Source organism: Mirounga leonina, unplaced genomic scaffold (genome assembly GCF_011800145.1).
Source record: "Mirounga leonina isolate KUSES-001 unplaced genomic scaffold, KU_Mleo_1.0 Mir_104, whole genome shotgun sequence".
NCBI lineage: Eukaryota > Metazoa > Chordata > Mammalia > Carnivora > Phocidae > Mirounga > Mirounga leonina.
Window position 1 is genome coordinate 21566081 of NW_023270231.1, and position 14205 is coordinate 21580285.

At 41.8% G+C, this 14205-nt stretch overlaps 1 protein-coding gene across 6 annotated transcripts in view; it reads left to right on the top strand.

The window, feature by feature from the left end:
* Positions 1-14205, top strand: part of EPB41L4A (erythrocyte membrane protein band 4.1 like 4A) — a 248672-nt gene that overhangs the window by 155487 nt on the left and 78980 nt on the right. The gene's annotated exons all lie outside the window — the stretch shown is intronic.

Here is a 14205-nt window from a genome sequence, read left to right on the forward strand (position 1 = left end):
TAAACCGGAGGGGAAATTCTGGAGGCTTTTAAAGGAGCGTGTAAGGCAAGGGTGCAGAAATACTGACTTTCTCCCTACAGCTTGGCAGTGTCCTCCAGGAATGTTTGGGTAATGGGCATAGTATTTGTCGGAGCCTGGAGGTGCTTTCATGCCTTGAGAGGTGGCTTTTAAGAAACTGTGCCCAAAAAGGCAAGGCTGTGAAAGCTTCCTTTTTATCTGTCTATGAAAATAATGCTCCCTTGAAGTGCTGTTATTCTAATTTGTATTTATGGGATAAATTAGTGAAAATAGGATGTACGAGAATCCATCCTTCTGTCTCTTTGGTAGTGACTTTATGTAGACCAAAAACCTAAGTGGATGGCATTGAATTGACTTTCTGATGAGATGTCTGTTGTAAAAACGAGGTGAGTAGAGCCTGCGCTTCCGTATCTCCACATGGAGACGCGGGAAAGGAGCGGCAGTGACTGCAGGTGGAACGCGGCGTCGGGCAGAGATCTCCCCGGCAGCATCCGCTCACGCACTGTGGGATGATTATGTACTGTCCAACCTGAAAACCTGGTATTTCTAGAGAAAAAAAAATGCAATGATCCCTCCCTGAACTGTGACAGACTGCCATTTATTGATAAAATTGGATTTTGAAATGAGTTTTAACTTGTAAGGAGGGGAAATTCCAGATTTTTACAAAAATGATAGTCCAAACTATCTAACTACTATAGTAGTTCGTAACAGTCTATAATTTTCTTCAACTCCTGATTAGACGCATCAATCTTAAAAGATGAGCTGTAAGATTGAATTAAAATCATCCAAAAAGTAGAACAGCTAATTAGATAGTAGGGCTATATGGTTTTCTCCCTCTCCTGCCCCTGGTTTCACAAGACTTAATGCAAGGAGTAAGGTCTATTCAACATGTTGAAGATACTGTTTCATGTTCTTAATAGGAATATTATAATAAAAGAGTAAGACTTTTCATGGAAGCGTTGCTATTATTTATGGTCATGTTCCCCCTTATACCTAAGTTATTTTTGTGAGCAACGTCCTTTGTTCAACTACTTTTATGTTATCGTTAGCGTGCCTCAAAATGTCTTCTGCCTCAGAATAAATATTTGGTAAAGTTGCAACTAACTTGAACTTTCAGCTTCTTATATTTTTCATTATTAGGAGAAACAAAACAACAAAACTGGTATTTTTCATGTTACTCTTTTTTAAGAGATTTTATTTATATGTATGAGAGAGAGGAGAGAGCATGAGTGGGGGGAGGCACAGAGGGAGAAGCAGGCTCCCCGCTGAGCAGGTAGCCCGATGCCGGTCTCGATCCCTGGACCCCGGGATCATGACCTGAGCCGAAGGCAGACGCTTAATCAGCTGAGCCACCCAGGCGCCCTTCATGTTACTTTTTAATGGCAGTCTCCATGGTGTGACCTAGTTTTTTACACACTCAGCTCTGCCTCAGTCCCTTCTGCAGCTTGGAAAAGGAGTGGTGTTTGGGGGCCGCCTGAGACACTCTTGTCTCCTGGGTCGTTAGCCTGGTGTCATCAATCTCTTGCAAGGTGCTGAATTCAGGCTTGAATCAAAGGGATTATTATTTTTTTTTATAAGACATTAATTTAACCAAAGAACTCCGTTTTCTGAGTGTTCTTGCTTTGCAGTATGTCTTCTTTCTCCACCAGGGTATCTGTCTGTGAGGCAATGATTTACATAATGGTAGAATTAAGTTGATTATTATGGAGACCTAACTGTAATCATAGATTAAATATGAAAGCCCCCTGAAACCTATTGCCTGGACCAGTAATCATAGTTTGAAAAATGGCTGAAATGTTTATTCTGGTTTTCTGCTCTGCTGGTCCAGTCAGAGAGACTTAACTCAGTATGCTCAATGCTGTTAAGACCAAATTCAGGTATTCAGTTCCCAAAAGAAAGCAGTGTCCTACAGATAAAAGATTTTTCCTGGTGTCATGCTATGCCACTAATACTGTCCAATTCCACTTTTTAATATTAACTGTGTCCAACAAAACACATCAACATATCTTAATAAATACAAAGAATGTACTAGTATGTACTATGTATCTCTTCCTTTGCATCCAAAAGTAACAATCTCCTCTTTCTCAGATATAACCTTAATGAATTTCGTGATTCATTTTTCAGAGAGCAACAAATAGTTGTCTGCAATTAAAAACTGATTTTTTTTAAAAAGAATTTATTTATTTATTTGACAGAGAGAGAGATAGCGAGAGAGGGAACACAAGCAGGGGGAGTGGGAGAGGGAGAAGCAGGCTTCCGGGGGAGCAGGGAGCCCGATGCGGGGCTCAATCCCAGGACCCCGGGATCATGACCTGAGCTGAAGGGCAGACGCTTAACGACTGAGCCACCCAGGCGCCCCTAAAAAATGATTTTGTAAACATTTATTCCTCTGACAGGTTCAGCAGCTAATTATTATAAATACTTTTATGGATTATTTAAGCTTCAAAATAGGTGCTGCGACTTCAGTAATACCTCCCAGAAAGTAAAAAACTTTTAGTATAAAGGTCTTCCATGACAATTTTAGAAAATCTGGGAAATACGTTATAAAGAAGAAAATGAAAATTACATTTTAAAATTCAGAGGTAATGATTATTATTTTGGTGCCGTCCCTTTCAGATTTTGCCCTCTTAGCACAAATGTATGATATACGTTTATACACACATGAATACATGTCATCCCTTGTGTGGTTCTGTACACAGGTTTTATATTTAGTATCATATGATAAGCATTTCTCCTTTTATTATATTTATTCATATGTGCCTGCACGGTGTTTGATAAAGTGTTTTAGTTTTACAGGTTTGACCATTTTTTCTTAATTTCATGGATCAGTTTTTCCCTCCTGTTGTATCTTATAATTGTTTTCTGCTGGTGGACGTGAAAGCTGTGGAGTTTTATGTTGATCTCAAATCTGGCCATGTTGCTGAATTCTTGTGTGCTAGCCAAGAGTTCTTAATTTGATTCTCATAAATTTTTGTAGGTATATAATTATATCATTTGCAAGTAAAAATAATTTATTTCCTCATTTCTGTTATTTATGTTTCATATTTTATAGTGTTGGTCATAACTTATAGAAGAGTGTTAAGTGATTGAGTAATATAAAGCACCTTTGGTTTCTGATTTTAATGAAAATATCACTATTCCACCACTTAAGTATTAGCTCTTGGTTTTAGGAATATGTGTTTATTATGAGGGGTTTAAATTTTTAGAAGTCTGTTATCAAATGGTTGCTTTTCACTGAATTCCTTGAGAGTAAACATTGTTGCCTGTTCACTCATTGGGCAACTAATGCTTACTTAAGAAATGCAGACGAGGGGTGCCTGGCTGGCTCAGTCGGTAGATCAGGTAACTCTTGATCTTGAGTTTGTGAGTTTGAGCCCCATGTTGGGTGTAGGGATTACTTAAAATCTTAAAAAATAATAAATCAATAAATAAAAATAAAAAATCCAGATGAGAGAGGATAGTGGCTCAGACTAGGGTAGCAACATTTCAAGTGCTGAGAAACTGTTGGATTCTGGATTTAGCTACATGGTTTCATGGATGTGGGGAGGTATGAGAGAGAGGAGTCCTGGTGACTTAAAGGTGTTTGGACTGAAAGGCAGGAAGAATGGAGCTGCCATCCAGCGGGGTGGGAAAGGCTTTGAGTTGAGCAGGTTTGGGGAGGAAGATCAGGAATCCCATGTTTAACATGTTGCATTTGAGATATCTGTTATACATCTAGGTGGAGACATTTAAGAAGTGGGCTCTACGAGTCCAGAGTTTGGAACCAAAGTCTGGGCAGGATAGTGAGATTGATAATCATTGACATATCCTGGTATTCGGAGCTATGAGACTACATGAGGTCATTAAGAGAATGAGTACAGATAAGAAGAGGAAGAACCAGAAAAAGAGGCTGGGAAGCAATAACCAGGGAGGTAGGAAGAATACTGATTGTATCCAATTTTGCCAGCTAAAAATCACATTTTATGTCAAATGATGCTGATATGTCAAATCAGGAGAGGGTTGAGAATTGACTGCTGAATTTAGGAATGTAGGAGGTCATTGATAAGACCATTTTCAGTGGATTGAAGAGTGAGCTTTATCTCAGCAGTTCCACTCTTAGGTCTGTGCGCCCTGGAGAATCACAAGGGACATATATATCCTTACTGTAGCACTCATATGCAAGAAAAACACCCTGGGCGGGGGGGTACCTGGGTGGCTTAGTTGGTTAAGCGTCTGCTTTTGGCTCAGGTCAGGATCCCAGAGTCCTGGGATCGAGCCCCACATCAGGCTCCTTGTTCAGTGGGGAGCCTGCTTCTCCCTCTTTCTCTGCCTGTGGCTCTCCCTGCTTGTGCTCATGTGTTCTCTCTCTCTAACAAATAAATAAATACAATCTTAAAAAAAAAAGAAAAACACCCTGAGAGGAGTCCATTATTAGGGGATGACCCCCCCCCCTCCCCAATGCATGCTAATTAAGAAAAAAAGCAAAAGAGGTAATAGGAGGAGTGGAACTGGAGAGGGTAAATGTAGACAACTCTTTTGAGGAGTTTTGGCACGAAGAGGAACAGATAGGAAGAAGGCTGTCAGGGGAAGCAGGTCAAGAGGGTTTCTTTTTTAAGTTGGAAAAATAATAGCATATGTATACTCCAATAAGAATGATCCAAAATATGATGAACACTTGATGATGTGGTAGGGGGAGAGAGAATTGCTGGAACGATATTCTTGAGTGGGTGACAGGGGATGACAGCTGGTGTATAAATAGAAGGGTTGGTTTGAGAGGGCGGCCAGGACAGTTCATCTCTGGTTAACAGGCAGGAAGATGAGCATGGGAATGTAGATTAGGGTAGGTGGGTAGTTTTCTTATGATTGTTCTGCTTTCTGTTTTGAGGGAACTAGGTATTAAGGTCATCAGCTGAGGCTGAATTTGGGTAGGAGGTGGTGGGGATCTGAAGGAAGAAGAAGGTATGAAATAGTAATTTTAGAGAGAAAATAGACAAGGCACATGTGGTTTGGTGATATCCTATGATAGCTTGGTAGTATGAAGGGTCCTGAATTTAAAATGAGCCCGTTCATGGTATGCTTTTCTCCACGCACATTCAGTAGTGCTGGTGCAGACATGAAGCAAGTGGAGAGTTGGTTTGGTGAAGAGACTAGTACAAAGAGAAGGACCAGGGAATTAGGTGAGGCAGGGGAGCCAACCCCGCGGTTTATCATGGAATTGAGACTGGGTAAGGAAAGAGTGAGAACTGTGAAAGAGGGGTGGGGTCTGGTGGGAGGAGGTCCTGGTTGGAGGAGTTGAAAGCTTGGTGGGGGTGGAGAAGTGGAGGGAGTAAGCTGGAGAGACAGGGTGGTCAGAGGGTTGGGTGCTAGGCACTGAGATCACAGAGGAGCTTTAGCTATTGCAAATGGGAAGTTACCAGGCAGGGGTTTTCACCTTCTTAGCCCCCGACCCCTGGGCTATTTGGCAGCATCAAGAGACAGTTTTGGTTGTCACAGGGCGGGATGGGGCAGAAAGGCTCCTGGTATCTAGTCGTGCTAAAGCTGAGAGCTCTGCTGTGGGGTTGCAAGCACAGGAGGGAGTGGTTGGGATAGGGAGGAAGCCAACAGCACTGAGAAGTTCAGGGAACTGAGATGTCTGGGTGTTGGAGGCATTGTTTCTATTTACATATTGAAATTTCCAGTAATTAACACGAGAGTAGTATTGGAGGGTGTGACTGACTGCAGTAGCTTTGGTGTTTGAAGGAGAGGACTTTCAGGATGACAGCCACCAGAGAGATGGCAGGTGATGGAATCTGATGAGATCCCAAGCTGGGAGTTGTAGGGGAAAGAGGAGAGAATGGTCCAAAAGCAGCCTTGGGGAGCAAGCAGGAATCTTCTCTATTCTCAGGCCCACTGATATGAGGACCCTGGCACAAGAGGCAAAGCTCCGACTCCAGTGAGCTGCAGTTAAGACAAGTCCTCAGGGGAGAGCCAGGCTTCTTCTGGCACGCCAGGGTGAAGGCAGTATGAAAGAGCAGACTGCGGGGCCAAGGGATTTTACTGATGAGAGACCATGAATTCCAGAGGGCATGAAGGAAGGGTTTCAGAAGTTGGGTGGCAGGGGGTGGCGGGGGGAGGTGTGGAGGTGTGGGGACAAACTAGGGGAATTGCTGAGTATCATTTCGGGGTGACGGAGATCAAGAGAGCATAGTAGATGGGGTCCAGTGGATTCAAGGCAGATGAAGGTGGAGAGGCTGTGGATGTCTGAAGGGAGTAGGGTTTGTTTTCTGTGTCTGCTCCTCTCCGCTGCTGGTGGAGGTAGAAGGCCTGAGGAAGGGGAGATGGTCCCAGTGCATATAGTTCAGTCTCACCTGTTGTGGAAGAGGTCCTCTCTTACCTGTGTGGTGGCTGGGGGAGTTGAGCATGGGTGGGGAAACTGCGGGATGCCTCCAGCCCTGAGCCTTACCCACTGTGAGGAGAGGCTGCCTCATGGAGGACGGAGGAGGTAAGAATGGAGGCAGACACGCTGATCAGGGGAGGTGATGGGAAGGCAGTCACCACAAGGATGGAGCGAAGTGGGCAGATTTGGGAGCCAGTGAGGAGGTAAAACAGCTTCCGATGGGTAGCAGATGGAATGTTTTCGTGAAAACTCAGGAGGAGTTGGGATCATATCCAAATGCCTTGGTTTCATCAACAGGGAGAGTGTGCAGTCCCCAGCAGTAGGCCCAGAGGTTGGCCAAAGGCCTAAGAGATTGGCCCCCTTTTCCCACCCGAGATTGGCATGTACATTTGTTGAATAAATGAAAAAAATGAGGCTGTGATTACTTTTATGTGTAACACATCATGAAACTAACCTCAGCCTAAACTTACCCAGCGTGACAGGATGTCGACCCAAAAGGTTCCTGGCAAGTCTAGCCACAAGTAATTAGATCCACTTGGCCGAACTCTTTGAGAAGAGTACACGGGAAGTCCTGGTGGCCAGGAGTTGTCACTGTTTATCAGCAAGCCGGGGAGGTCTCGCTCACGTAGGCTAAGGGTTCCTTCACATTGTAAGTGCAACTATAGATTTAAAAATATTCTTTTTGTATGAAAATAATTCAAAATTTACAAAAAGTGGCAAAAATGAAAATATTGCAAAGAACACAGTCATGTACATTCACCCACTTATATTCACTCACTGTTAATGTTTTACTGCATTTCCTTTTTCATTTCTCTCTCTCTCTACACACACACACACACACGCGTGTGCGTGATTCTTTTCCGAATGATTTGAGGGTTTTCATGTGTGACACATCTCTAAATACTTCAGTGGGTATTTCCTAAGAATAGGGATGCTCTCTGATAGAACCGCAGTATAATTATCAGCTTAACAAGTTTATGTTGATATAATACTTCCATCATCTGCTTTCTACATTGCAGTTTTGTTTAGCCTAATAATGTCCTTTATAGTATTTTTCCCTCTCTGGTATAGAATCCAATTAATCTTCTTTAATCTGAAACATTTTTGTAGCATTTTTGTTTTTTATGACATTGACTTTTTTTTGAGAGAGAGAAAGAGCACATGCATGTGTTCAAGGCGGGGCGGGTAGGGGCAGAGGGAGAGGAAGAGAGAGAATCTTAAGCAGGCTCCATGCCCATTGCAGAACCTGACCCGGGCTCAATCCCACAACCCTGAGATCATGACCTGAGCTGAAATCAAGAGTTGGACACTTAACCGACTGAGCCACTGAGGCGCCCTACATTTTGGAAGAATACAGTTCTACCCCACTTTTTAAAAATAGAAAGCTTCTCATCTCATGTTTGTCTGTTTTCTTGTGACGGACTGAGGGTCCGTGTTCTCAGCTGGAAAGCCGCATAAGCGGTTGTGCCCTCCTTAGGGCATCGCATCTGGAGGCACGTGATGATCATCCATCCGATGTCTCTTGGTGGTTAGACAAAGTTTCATCACCTAGCCAGGATGTTGATTAGATTTCCCACTGAACAGTTATTGTTTTTCTTCTTCCTCCTTTACAGTTAATGAGTAACCTGTGGGGAGATACCGCAATTCAATGCAAATGTCCTGCTCCTCTTCAGAATTTCCCTGTAGACTTAGCATTCATTGAGGGTTCTTGCCTGATCTCATTTTTTACTATGATGCTGGTAAAATGCTGATTTTCTAGCTCTTCCACACCCCTCACATCCATCAGTCAGCCCTTGGCATTCCACTGTAAGCAAGAGCCACACCTTCTCTCTCTCTTATTTATCCTATCAGCATGGAATTACTAATCCTCCCCCCTCCCCCATTGGTTTATAATACATTACTGTACCTAACTATTTTGGTACTCAAGTTGTCCTAGATGTGGTCAGTGGGAGGTCCTTTAGTCTGGCTCCTGTGCCCTTTTGACCTAACCCTATCATTTTGTTGGTCATTTTCTTCCTTTTTGGTACAATACGGTGTTTCAGGTGCATCTTGTACCTACTCTGCACCTATCCTACATCCACCCTGTTACCAGCCATTTCTCCAATGAGCCCTGGTTCTGTTCAGAGGGGACGGGTCAAGATCTGGGTGTTAGGTGGTCATTGCTACTGGGGTGACCTTAATTTTTCGCCTTTTCAGTGGACAGAGCTAAGGAATACACACATGCATGTGTCCATTTATAAGTCCATAAATACGTATGTGTGCATATAAACATGCTCATACTCATTGTAGAAATCACGAGTTCACATCATATCTCCAATTTCCATCCATCCCCACAGCATTCTTTCTGGCCTTCCCTCATTTCATATTTGTATGTCCTGAGAACCTTGGCTCCCAACAACAGAAACACATTTACTTATTTGCTCAATTGTAAAATATATCTCAAATAGTTTCAGAATTGATTTGTCTAAACCACGAAAATTGACAGTTGTTTGTAGTTCTTTCACTCACATATACCATCTTCCCAAGACTGAGGGCATATAGTCAAATGCTGTGTTCAGAATGAACTTGGGCTGGCCCTTCCTTCCTGCTTTCCTTATTCCTGAGGTTTTGGTATTCATTTGTGATCTGGTTAGGTTTACTTGTTTCAGCTTTAGGTCCCCTTCATATTCTTATTTATGTCATTTTATTTTTTGAAGATGCAGAAGATTAACATGCTTCCAAAAGTCAAAACTGTACAAAAACAGCACAGAGAAGTATCACTAATTCCCATATTCTTTCAATTGTTTCCCTACCCTTCTTTGTAGGGAACCAACTTTAATGTTTTATGCTTCATCTTTCTCGTGTTTCTGTTTGTACAGATAAACATATTTAAAACATTTTCTTTCTTACCCAAAAGATAGCACACTGTTATATGCCTTTGAACGTCATTTCACTTTCACCTAGTAATACCTCCTAGAATTCTCTTTGTATCAGTCCATTGAGAGCTTTCTGGTTCTTCTGTGCAGCTACATAGGACTCCATTGAGTGTGTGTACCATCGTTTACTCACCCAACCTCTTCTGCTCAGACAAATTAGGTAGTTTTCAGTAGTTTGCAATTAAAAATTTTCCTCCAGTGACTTTGTGCATATGTAGTTTTATATTGTGGAAGGAGTATCTTCGGGGTAAATCCCCAGGATTGGATTGCATGGCCAAAGTGTAAGTGCACGTATAGCTTTGTTAGGTATTTCCATTTCCCCTCCTCCATCTCAAGTTTTTCTGCCACTTTGCAGCTCCACCACCATGTATGAGCACACCGGAACTAAGGTGTAATATTTTCCCCCATGCATTCCTGAGTGCGGCTCCGTTAGTAATATTTGGATCCTGATGCCACACAACAGCTTGGTTTGGCATCTCTTGGGTTCGGAGATGGACGCTAGCCATGTGGTCAAATAGCATGGTTTAGGTCCAGGCCTCCCACTTACCTAACTTTGGACAATTCACGGAGCAACATTTAGCCTACATGTGTTTATTTATAAAGTGAAAACAACAAAATCTGCCTTACAAGGTTGTTGTGAGGTTGAAAGCACCTAGTCTGAAGTTGGACTTAAAATAGGCTCCTGATTTATGTCCCTGAATTGGAATTGTCTTGGCCTCATGCCACCCTGAGCTACTGAAGCTTTGCACAGGAAGGGCTCAGGGAGCACCTTGCTCTGGACCAGTCTCGGCTGGTGAGTAGCTTATGCCAAGGCAGGAAGGGGAGTGCAGGTCTCCCAGGGCCATGCGCTTTCCTCTGCTTCACTTGCTGGTATGTTTGTTGACTTTCTCTATAATTAAAACACATGGACCACATATTTGGAAAAAATTTTAAAATTCTGCTATGAAACATTTTTAAATTGAGTATCAGTAGGTCTTACCAGAGATGCCTTCATTTTAAGAAGCTTAAATAACATTTGTTATTTAAAAATCTGTAACATTTGTAAACTGGGAATAAAGATTATCTTTACAAAAATAAATCTGCAAAAGACAGTTATATGATTTCACTCATGTGGAATTTAAGAAACAAAACAGAGGAACATAGGGGAAGGAAGGGAAAAATAAACTAAGACAAAATCAGAGAGGGAGACAAACCATAAGAGGCTCTTAACTATAGGAAACAAACTGAGGGTTGCTGGAGGGGAAGGGGGTGGGGGGATGGGGCCACTGGGTGATGGACATTAGGGAGGGCACCTGATATAATGAGCACTGGGTATTATATGCAACTGGTAAATCACTGAACTCTACCTGTGAAACTGATAGTACAGTACTATATGTTAATTAATTGAATTTAAATAAAATAAAATTTAAAAAATAAATCTGCAAGTAGAAGAGAGAAGTGCCAACATGTTGGTAAATACTGTGGTTTCTCTAAAGAGAAGGTGAGGAAAAGATAGAGTAAAACAACCATCTGGATTCCTGGGTTTGCATCCGTGCATTTTTTCAAGTAGGAAGCAGAATAAGCTCAACATAATAGTTTTCAAAGTTTACTGAAACATGATATAAATATTCTCTGATGTTTTGGCTCATGTTTTCTCTTTCTGAATTTTTGGGAGGAAATGAAAAAGAAGAGAAGCACACAATCTAACACATCCTTTCCAGTGCTATAATTTATGTTTCTGTGAGCTAGAAAGAGTTACATGCAATTATTCATCAAGCAATCAATCTATTCAGCTGTAAAAGAGGTAAAAAGGTTTTTCACATTTAGTATATATTTTGGAATATCATCCACACAGCTGACAAAAAAGTACTGGAATATTTTTGCTGTTTTTGTTCTTCTATTGTAAAATGTATATGCAAGAAATGAAATTAATTTGATTCTCCAAGTGCTCTGCTGAAATACACAGTGATTTTTAATTCAAACCATATTATATGCATTTCAAAGGAATTTTTATTTTTATTTATTTTTATTTTTTAAAGATTTTATTTATTTATTTGAGACAGAGAGAATGAGAGAGACAGAGAGCACATGAGAGGGGGGAGGGTCAGAGGGAGAAGCAGGCTCCCTGCCGAGCAGGGAGCCCGATGCAGGACTCGATCCAGGGACTCCAGGATCATGACCTGAGCCGAAGGCAGTCGCTTAACCAACTGAGCCACCCAGGCGCCCTCAAAAGGAATTTTTTAAAAGTAACTCTGTGTGTGTGTGTGTGTGTGTGTGTGTGTGTGTGTGTAGGGGTATGTATGTGTCATGTGAAATATTCTAATCCAGAGTACTGAAAAGTCCCATCCTTAAAAGGAAGTTCTCTGCTCATATAAATCGGGGAAATAGCAAGTACCTTACCAGCTCTTGGAGACTGCCAGAGCACATCCGCACATGAGTAGATCTGAGTGTTTAATCTGGTGCTGCCCAGTTTGTTTGACCACCGCACTCTCTGATGCCAATATGAGAGGACTCTAATGTAAGAAAGACTCTTTAGGGAGCCTTATGTAAAGAAAAAGCTTGGGAGCGCCTAGCTGGCTCAGTTGGAGGAGCATGCGACTCTTGGTCTCAGGGTTTTGAGTTTGAGCCCCATTTTGGGTGTAGAGATTACTTAAATAGAAAAAGAAAAGAAAAAGCTTGAAAGAATGCCCTTCCCAAATAAGAAGATTGTTAGTTTGCTTTGTGGCAGGGCTCACAGTGAATTCTTTATTGAACTTGGGAGGCCAGAAGAGAGAGCAGTGGCAAACATGGGGATAGTCACTAAAACAGACATTGTGCCCACTTTCTTTCATAGTTCAGCTTTTAAAACCCTAGTCATTCGGTCTCACCATTTATAATGATAGCATTTTTCAAAACACCATTTTGGGCTATCTTTTTGGTATCTGTTTTCAGTTCCACCCCTTGCTGGCCTTAGCTTGATCAGTAATTAGTTATTGCAGTCATATGCTATCAGCCCTCTGAAGATTTTGTTTCTCCCCCTAGTGCCTAAAGTCCATTAACAATTGCCAGGTAGATATAAATCTTGTTGAGAATGCACATTAAAAAGTAAACAAACTCACCATACTTTAGACTTTTTTTTAAAAAAGATTTTATTTATTCATTGGAGAGAGAGAGAGACAGAGTACGAGCAGGAGGGAGGGGGAGAGGGAGAGGGAGAAGCAGACTCCCCAGTGAGCTGGGAGCCCAGCTTGAGACTCAATCCCAGGACCTGGAGATCATTACCTGAGCTGAAGGCAGATGCTTAAGCATCTGAGCCACCCAGGTGCCCCATACTTTAGACTTGTAATCTTCATACTTCCTTTTATCCTCTCCTCTGCTTCTGCAGATCACTGATGATCAGAAACCTCTCTGCTATGGGACTTTCCAGTATTTATGAAATGACTGCATCTTACTCTTGTTAGAAGTTCTAATCTTTTAAAAATATTTACCAGTGCAGTGTACCTGAGGTTGCTTCTCTGACCTTGGAGGTGGGACAAACATATAATAGGATTGAGAAGATGTTCACCCCATAATTCTAGGGAGCCTGGGGAAGGCACACTGTCCAGTTGTGGCTGCTTCCCAAGACAGCAATGGAAGAACCAGTAGAGCATGGACTGGCTGTGGCAACAAGGGTCAGGCTTGGGAGAGGCAGTGAGAATCAGCTGGGCCCAGGGTGAGTGCACTGTGTAGCTCATAGTGGATGTGAGCCCCTCCAGGACTGTTCCAGTAATCTCAATACACTTCAGAGAAGCCAGGCTGAAGCAGACTTATTTCTTGAAGCTTGCAAAGAGAAACAGCCGGCAAAGATGGGAAAAGAAACCAAGAGATCCAAGGGAGTTGGGTTGGGAATTCATCGATATGATACGGGTCCTGAATTCTCAAAAATGATAGGACTGGGAGTTTGAGCCACGTTTACCTAGGACTCCAAGGTGCAGTGAAACCCCCACATGGTATTCAAGTTACAGGTGATTTAAACTTGCTCAGTTTATAAAATAAAAATATTATAAAAATCTGTATTAAAAAAGGATTCAGGGGGCACCTGGGTGGCTTGGTCAGTTAAGTGTCTGACTCTTGATCTCAGCTTAGGTCTTTATCTCAGGGTTGTGAGTTCAAGCCCTCCATTGCACTCCATGCTGTGTGTAGAGCCTACTTTAAAAAAAAAGAGAGATTCAGAACATAGCTTTTTTTCTGGCATGAAATGACAAAAGTTGAGTGTTTTTGCCAAAAGCAAGCAGTTGGTGCTTGGATAAAGTATTTTAGCAGTGGGTTGGAATGAACCTCTGAAGTTAAGTATCTACTCACCTTTGTATGACTGAATGGAAAGGTGCTAATTGTCTGTGTCTCTTTGGAAAAGGTTTAGTAGGAAAGAGAGACCTTTGTGATGCTGCATCAGTCCCATTCATGCCACTGGTTACTGTCAGTGGCAAAAATGCATGGAATTTATTCAGAATTCTTGGTTTCTTTTTTACTTATGTTAACCCTCCTTTGAGTATTTGGATTATCCTCCTAACAGTGGGATAAAAACCAGGCAGCTGGTGTTACAGCCCTATATTAATGGAGAATGCGTTCATACTTGTCATTTGCACATGGCAGAAGTAATTGGGAGGCCTGTGGGAACCTCTTTTGTTCCTTTAATATATTTGTACCCAAGGAAACTTGAGAAAACCCAATTCTGGTTGGACTCTTAAATACCTTTTCTCCTTTCATGAAGTGATGGTAGTTAAAAAAATATATATTGGATATCCTGTGGCTGGGTCTCTATTTAAAAAGAAAAGGAATATAGACGCTTATGTGAAGAATAAAATGAAAACCAGCTCAAGAAAAGTTCGAGGGGATTTACTTTATTTTTAAGATTGAATGCTTTTTGTTTCTCCTCCATTTTTAGAAATCTAGATTATATGCCATTAAATAACTTTCTGA